Here is a 9,259-nt window from a genome sequence, read left to right as displayed (position 1 = left end):
ATTGGTTGTATACATGAAGGACTGGGAGTATTGGTTGTATACATGAAGGACTGGGAGTATTGGTTGTATACATGAAGGACTGGGTGTATTGGTTGTATACATGAAGGACTGGGTGTATTGGTTGTATACATGAAGGACTGGGAGTATTGGTTGTATACATGAAGGACTGGGTGTATTGGTTGTATACATGAAGGACTGGGAGTATTGGTTGTATACATGAAGGACTGGGAGTATTGGTTGTATACATGAAGGACTGGGTGTATTGGTTGTATACATGAAGGACTGGGTGTATTGGTTGTATACATGAAGGACTGGGAGTATTGGTTGTATACATGAAGGACTGGGTGTATTGGTTGTATACATGAAGGACTGGGAGTATTGGTTGTATACATGAAGGACTGGGAGTATTGGTTGTATACATGAAGGACTGGGAGTATTGGTTGTATACATGAAGGACTGGGAGTATTGGTTGTATACATGAAGGACTGGGTGTATTGGTTAACTCTTGCATTAGAGAACTGGATAGAAAACCAGTGAGTGTTTGCTGTCCATCCATCCATCCATCTATCATCCAATCCTATGTCACCCCATGAGGAGCGTAGGAACCCGGGGCTAGGCAAGTTGGTGCTGACATTTAAGATGAAAGTGACCAGCCTCACTCATCCCTGAGTGGCATTACGTGATAATGTGAGCAACAAACCCCAACCACCCCTTGGATATAAACCTACACCGGCTCGATCCGACTGGAGCGCCGTAAATACCTAATAAACCACCAGACGCCATAATTTTGTTATATGGTTACCACCCAGCGTCGTAAATGGTTTCCTGGTGTACAGGAAACCATTTGGCTTGTATATCAGTGTCGAGTTACCCATAGGTAAAAGGAAAAAGAAAGAATGAAGGAAAGACAGAAATGGGAGTGTAAAGTCACCCGTAGGCAGAAGAGGGAAGAGTGAAGGAAAGAAAGACAGGAAGAGAGGAAAGGGCAGACACCCAAAGCAGCACTACATCGAGTGAGTGGATGGTGAGCGCCCCCACCTACCACGACAAAGTAAAGAAATAACCCACAACAGGGCGAAAGTCTCCAAGTTAAGTGAACGATGTAAATGAGTCATTGGCGAGGCTTAAGTGAATGAGAGAGAAAAAAAAGAAAAGAAAGGGTCAAAGTGAGAATGAAGTTAAAGAGAAGGACTGAGAAGGACTGGACCGTAAAGCACAGCAGTACTTTAAGATGATCAACATTCCTTCTTACTCCTTGTCACACTCATCTCATCCCCCATCGCCACCGTCTCCCCTCTCTTCTCCCCCACACCCAGCAGCCTTTCCCCCATCGCCCACCCGCTCTCCCAAACGATACCACATTTTTCCCTAGCTTTGTTCATCGTCTCTTCCACCTCCCTCCACACTGGTCTCTTATCATTACCCTCCCTGGCCTCCTGCCGTCTCTCTCTCACCTCCTGCCGTCTCTCTCTCACCTCCTGCCGTCTCTCTCCCTCTCTTTCTTGACCATCGCAGCTGTCACTCCTCCACATCCTTCGTTTCAGTCCGTTGGGCAGATTAGGAGTGCACGAGGGAAGCTGTGAGCCGGTTCCTTTTCCTCTCTTCGACTCACTTATTCCCTCTCCCTCTCCAGCCCTCCCGGTCTGCCGTCCTCTCTCTCCTTCCCTCATCACCAGCTCTTCCGTGGGGGAGGTACGGAGTTTCGATGGCTTTTTGGAGGACGAAATCTTGGAGGCGGAGCTGAAGAATGCGGAAAAAGGAGTTTTGGAGGAGCTGAAGGCTGAAGAAACTGATTTAGCGTTGAGGAGGTTGCCGACAGATGTGGGGGGGTTGGCGGTGGCTGTAGGGGGGTTGGAGGTGGCTGTAGGGGGGTTAGAGGTGGCTGTAGGGGGGTTGGAGGTGGCTGTAGGGGGGTTGGCGGTGGCTGTAGGGGGGTTGGAGGTGGCTGTAGGGGGGTTAGAGGTGGACCTGGAGGGGTTGGAGGTGGAGGAGGAGGCGGGGTTAGAGGTTGAGGTGAACCAAGTGGATATTTTTCCCCACCTCTCCTACACACCGTAACCCAGGTCTAACAAATGGTCACCAACAGCCATTTTAAGATCCTCCACCGCCTCCTCCAAGGCTGACTCGGGCTTGGAGGTGGAGCCTTGGGGGTCGTTGGCAGAGGGGAGGGGGAGACAGGTCAGGGGGTGGAAGGTGCACGGGGGATTGCGGGTGCTAGAGGTGGAGGAGGGGTGTTTAGGGAGAGAGGTGGAAGTGGAAGAGGGGTGTTTAGGAGGAGAGGAGGAGGTAGAAGAGGTGCAGATGGATGACAGAGGGCTAAAGGGGTGTGTGGAGGAGGTGGGTGGGTTGCGCAGGCGTGGGCGGGCTGGAGGCTGGCCAAGAGTGTCACCAGCACACAATACCTCAATTATTGGAGCCACACCCACACCCACACCCTTTCCCACACCCTCACTCTTTCCCACACCCTCACCCTCACCCACACCCACAGTCTCATCACGATCGCCGATCTTCATCCTTCTGCCGGTCACTCTCTCACCCCGTCCCTCACCCCCCTCTGCCACCGCCTGTCCGCCGCTCAGGGTGCTGGTGTGAGTCTAGGCGGCGGGGTGACTGTCAGGGGTGGCGGGGTGGCGGTCAGGTGTGGCGGGGTGGCGGTCAGGCGTGGCGGGGTGAACCTGCAGGCCAACCTCATAGCCAGCAACATCATTCACATGATCTAAGCCCATCATATGGCGTTGAACAGCTACCCCAGCCTCACCCAGGGGTACGGCATCGCGTTGTACCTCCAATCGGGGTACACAAACGATCCCAGCCTCACCCTGGGGTGCGGCATCGCGTTGTACCTCCATTCGGGGTACAACAGCGTTGCCTGCCTCACCCTGGGGTACGGCATCGCGTTGTACCTCCACAAGGGGTACAACAGCGATGCCTGCCTCACCCAGGGGTACGGCATCGCGTTGTACCTCCACAAGGGGTACAACAGCGATGCCTGCCTCACCCTGGGGTGCGCCATCGCGTTGTACCTCCATTCGGGGTACAACAGCGATGCCTGCCTCACCCTGGGGTGCGCCATCGCGTTGTACCTCCGCACGGGGTACAACAGCGATGCCTGCCTCACCCTGGGGTGCGCCATCGCGTTGTACCTCCACAAGGGGTACGGTGATGGTGCCAGCCTATCCCTGGGGGGCTGCCTTCTCCTACCTAACCTTACCAAACACCCGCCTACACACCCGGCACAGCCATCCCCACACCCGCCTTACGAGGGACCGGATACACGCTTTACACCCTTCCATGTGTGACTTAGTTTTTCCTGAATAAATAATCAACAATATTAAATAATAAATAATGAACTGCAGTGTGAGAGGGGCCTAAGGCTGCGGGAAATAGAGTGAGTGAGATAGTGTGACGGAAGAAGAGGGACGAGTGTGTCTGAGAGAGACTGAGAGAGAGAGAACTGAGTGTGTTTGTGTGAGATTATGTGAGGGAGAGAGAATTGTGTTTGTGTGAGTATGTGAGAGAGAGAGAACTGACTGTGTGTGTGAGAGGTTATGTGAGCGAGAGAATAAGAGAACTGAATGTGTGTGTGTGTGTGTGTAAGATTGCGTGAGAATGAGAGGGTTGAGTGTGTTTGTGAAAGATTATGTGAGAGAGAGAGAACTGAATGCGCGTGCGCACGTGCATGCGTGTGTGTGTGTGTGTAATTCACCGGGTCGGTCAGGACCACTTGATGGTCGTGATCGTCAGCTTTTACCCTCCCGGAAGGGAGCTGAGAGCTCATATAGTTCGATCTAAGGGCAAGGCTGTGACCTTCACACACGCACACACCCGTCCCCTTGCTCAAGGGGGACAGTAACCACCCACTTCGTCAGTGAAACTTTTCGCAACCTGAGCGAGGCGCGAACTCCAGTCCACCAGTTGGCAAGCGGGAACGTTACCACTGCACCAGCGAGCGGTGTGTGTGTGTGTGTGTGAGAGAGAGAGAGAGAGAGAGAAATAGTGTGAATCACACACTCTGCCATCACCCTACCACCACCTAGATACAGTTTATCACACTTTCACTCACTCTCAGTCACACTCACACACCTCCCACCGCATTGGCACTATTTACACTCTTCACACTTTCTCTCACCCTTACTCACACTGACAATGATGATGATGATGATGGTGGTGGTGATGATGATGATGATGATGATGGTTATGATGATAATGACGATGATGATTACGATAATGATGATACTAACAGAGATAAGATGATGATGATAATGACGCTGCTGGTGGTGATGATGATGATGATTATGGTGATGATGATGATGATGATGACGATGATGACGACGACGATGATGATGATGATGACGATGATGATGACGATGATGATGATGACGATGATGATGAGAGAAGTTAGTGGAAGAGGAAGACCGAGGATGAGGTGGAGGGGCGGGCTGGAGAGTTGTGTGGGTGTGATGGGTATGGGATGGAGGAAGGAACGCTTGATGGCAAAGGACTGGGTGACGATAAAGTGATTTATTTGTGGCCAACCCCCTGGCATGAAGGCGTCTGGCTATAGACAGACAGACGGACGGACGGACACAGATAGGCAGGTAGATAGATAGATAAAAAGGTACGTAGATAAATAGATTGACAAACAGATAGATAAGTACGATACATTGATGATGACTGTCATCATCAGTATTATAAAGGTGGTGGTGGTGGTAGGAGTGATGATGATGATGATGATGATGATGACGACGCTAAGGATGATAACGATAGTGATGATAATGGTGGTGGTGCTGCTGTAAAAAACGATGATGATGATGAGATCATTAAGCTTCTGGTGATGATGATGATAATAACGGTGATATTAATGACTGTAGGGAGAGTGCAGATGGTAATGATGACCAATGGCTATGCTGCAGAAGATGATGGCGCTGATGGTGGTGGTAGTGGTGGTGGTGGTAGTGGTGGTGTTGGTGGTGATAGTGTACAATATAAGTCATTGGTCCAGCGTGTGTAGGGCAGGTAAACGAGAAGCAGTGCAGGAAAGATGTCTACGTGGACGGCTACTACCTGACCAACGAGCCAGCCTACTGTGTCCCCCATGCCTGCTGTGCCTTCCTTACCCCCCCCCCCAACACACACACAGGGTGGCTGCTTTGCCTTCCTTAACACACATGTTGACGCTGTTATATCCTCTGCCTCACTCCCATACGCTTAGTTTACTCTTACATTGTCCTCTGTCCAGGTCTCTCTATCTCTATTTGTTTCTCTTTTTGTCTGTTTGTCCGTCTGTCTCTTACACACACACACACACACACGGCATCGTCGGAGGTGGACGTCTGTACCGGCGCTCCATACCATCTCAACACGGCCAGAGGCATTACCTAAATAAGTATCTTTGAATGAGTCAAGCTCTGTACCAGGTTAGACTAAATGATTTTTCATTATTTAAAGGAAAAGAAATAATAAGTTTAAATAAGACTGTTTCAAACAACAAAGAACCACGATGCGTTGAGTCAGCTGGGTTTGTTTATACTACAGAAAGACGGGGAAAGCGTGCACACTGTAAGTACATACTCTGTTCATTTAGTATTACAAAATGGATACATACTTCAGTAAAACAAATTTGGAAAAGAAAAGGGATAAAAGTAAAAAGCAAAATGATGATTTCTACCAAGAACTAGTTGAAGTGGAGACACAATAGACTGGTTGAACGTGTACACAAACTAGAAATGGCTTTCAAAAATGAAATTGATCAAATAAAGAAGCAAATGCACTTGCAAAAGGAAGAGATAGAAAAACTAGGAAGGGAGGCCAATAAGAAAGACACAACCATCAGTGAACTAACAGTGGAATTGAATACCCTTAGGAAGAAAGTGAGTGAAATGGCAAGTACAGTAGTTAATCACGAGAGTGTTATGGAAGAGTTAAAAAATGACACAGAGACAATTAGACAAGCAAGCAGTCTTATGGACCAGGGCAGTGATATTGAGGGAGACGATAACACAGGTGAATGAAGCTGTGCAAAGGTACAAAAATGATGTAGAAACCACGTATGCTGAAATGGTGAAAGTAAAGAAAGACTTAGAAACAAGGGTGGAGGAAAAAAACATTAAAAAGGAAGTGAAAAGAATAATCCAAAACAATCCAAAGTTAGTCAGAGATTCAGTAGAAATAAATAAATCAGTAGTAATCACTGGTATAGAAGAGGAAGAAATTAAAAACAAAATCACTAGAGACAAAAAGGAGATGGTAAATGTAATGAGCTTACTGAAAGAAGTATCAGAGGAAATCTGTAGTAAAGACATAGAGGAACACAAAAGGTTAGGGAAATACGAGAAAAGCAAGACAAGACCTCTAAAGGTGACTTTCCAGAGTGTAAACACTGTGGAAGAGATACTAAAAAATGCAAAGAATCTTATGGAAAAAGAGGAGTTCAAAAATGTATGGATAAAAAGATGCCTAACACAAGAGGAACTGCAATTACTGAAAGAGAAAAGGGAGGAAGCAAAAACAAAAAATGAGGGAAGATCAGAAGAGAAGATTTTTTTTTTACAAAGTAATAGGATTGCAGGTACGAAAGTGGTACACAAACAGGATGGAAGAAAAAGGAGGAAGTTAGTAGAACCATGTCATGACAAGTATATAAACAAGATGATAAAGTTGATGTACTCAAATGTGGATGGAATGGTATCTAAATTACTAGAGATGAATGATTATGTCAGAGAAAATGAACCACAAATAATATGCCTAACTGAGACAAAGTTAACACTAAGGATTTCCAATGACATACTAAACTTAGAGGAATACAATATATGGAGAAGAGACAGAAATTTAAAAAAAGGAGGAGGAATTATAATATTAACTAAGAAAAATCTAAAAGTCAAGGAAATAAACCTAGATATACCATCACAAGTAGAACTGATTGCAGTAGAGATCGACACATCTGAGGGTAAAGTAATTGTAGCCAATTTGTATATGCCACCCAGATCAAACACATGGGAAAGAGACGAATATGAGGACCTGGCAGAGAGTACAATTCAGAGTATAAGATCCTTGCCACATAAAATGGAAGAGAAATCGGAAAGAATTATACTAACTGGGGATTTCAATACAAATATAAATTGGAATACTCTAGATATAAATAGCCAAGAAAGCTGTTGGGACCAAAAGCTCCTGGATCTCGTACAAGAGTTTTTCTTAACGCAACACGTGAGGGAAACCACTAGAAAAAGAGGCCTTGATGTACCTTCAGTGCTAGATCTAATATTTACTAGGCAAGAAAATGACATTGACAGTTTAATATATCACCCTCCACTCGGCAAAAGCGATCATGCAGTACTAAATTATAACTTCAGGATAGCATATGACATAGTAAACAGCAATGAAAGTTACAAAAAGAGACTAAACTATAAAAAGGGAAATTATCAAGACCTAAAGAAGTATTTCTTTGAAGTTGATTGGGAAAATGAGCTTAGAGGACAAGATTTAAATGCTGTATATAAAAAATTTTGTGAATTTTATGAAATAGGAGTCCAGAAGTATATCCCACAGCACAAAGAAGCAGATAAGAAAATACAGAATGTAAAAAATCAAAAGAAAGAAGAGATTTGTTGTGGAATAGATACAGAAGACACAATAGTGAAAGGGCGTATAATAATTACAAACAGGCAAGAAACGACTATACAAGAATAAGGAGGGAAGCCCAAAAATAGTTTGAGGAGGATATAATAAATAAAAGTAGTGATCAACCAAAGCTGTTTTACAGCTATATCAGAAGCAAAACCAAAGTAAAAGATATAATACAATCCATCACGGACGAGGGAATCACTTATACACAAGAGAAAGATATTTGTGAAGCACTAAATAAGAATTTCCAATTAGTTTTTACAGAAGAAAAAAATTTTGAGAGGGACTATGTGGAACACGCATGTCCACACATACTACCAGATATATAAATAGCAGAAAAAGTAATACAAGAGGAGTTAAGTAGATTAGACAGAGGAAAAGCAAGTGGTCCTGATGAAATTTCATGTTGGGTGTTACGAGAATGTGCAAAGGAGTTAAGTAAACCATTATTTTTAATTTTCAAGAAATCCTTGAGTCAAGGGAAACTACCTGATATTTGGAAAAAAGCAAATATAGTCCCCTTATTCAAGAAAGGAAATAGACAAAATCCTCTCAACTACCGACCAGTATCACTGACCAGTGTTGTAAGCAAGGTATTAGAAAAACTTATAAGAAAAGCTTGGGTAAATCATCTAGAAGAACACAGTATGATAACAGAAAGACAGTTTGGTTTCAGAAAAGGAAAATCATGTGTTACTAATCTGTTGAGCTACTATGACAGAGTAACAAACACAATACAGGAAAGGGAAGGATGGGTGGACAGTATCTATTTAGATTTCAAGAAAGCTTTTGACACAGTACCACACCAAAGACTTTTATGGAAGCTGTACCATCAAGGAGGAATTCGAGGCAAACTGTTTTGTTGGATGCAAGACTTTCTCATAAAAAGAGAAATGAGGACAGTACTAAGAGGAAACTACTCATCATGGAAAGAAGTGACTAGTGGAGTACCACAGGGTTCGGTGCTGGCACCAATCATGTTTCTAGTGTACATAAATGATATAAACAGTAACACTGGAAATGAGAGCTATCTGAATATGTTTGCAGATGATGCAAAAATACAAAGGAGAATTACTAGCACAGACTCTTGTAGGGAGCTACAAGAAGAATTAAATAAACTTCATGAATGGAGTAGTACATGGCAAATGGAATTCAATGTGGACAAGTGTCATGTAATCAAGTTTGGTAAAAGTGGAAAAAGACCTGATTGGGATTATAAGTTAGGAAATAAAACCCTATACACATCAGAAAGAGAGAAAGACCTAGGTGTGATTATCAATAACAGACTATCTCCGGCTGACCACATCAGCGAGAAGGTACGGAACATGTATACACTGCTTGCAAATATGAGAATAGCATTCACATACATAAATGAAGACATGCTAAGAAGGATAATAACATCATTCATTAGACCAACCCTGGAATATGCATCAGTAGTCTGGAGTCCTCATCTCAAAAAGCATATTGACAAGATTGAAAAAGTTCAAAGGGCCGCTACAAGATGGATACCAAGCTTAAGGGACCTAAGCTACGAAGAAAGACTAAATAAACTGAATCTACCAACACTACAGGAGAGAAGGAAAAGAGGTGACATGATAATGCTATATAAGTGCATATCAGGAAAGGAGAAAATAGA

The sequence above is a fragment of the Coenobita brevimanus genome, chromosome 68 (genome assembly GCF_032717465.1).
Source record: "Coenobita brevimanus isolate Jiangsu-jjx chromosome 68, ASM3271746v2, whole genome shotgun sequence".
NCBI classification, from domain to species: domain Eukaryota; kingdom Metazoa; phylum Arthropoda; class Malacostraca; order Decapoda; family Coenobitidae; genus Coenobita; species Coenobita brevimanus.
Note: the sequence above shows the minus strand (reverse complement) of the source record.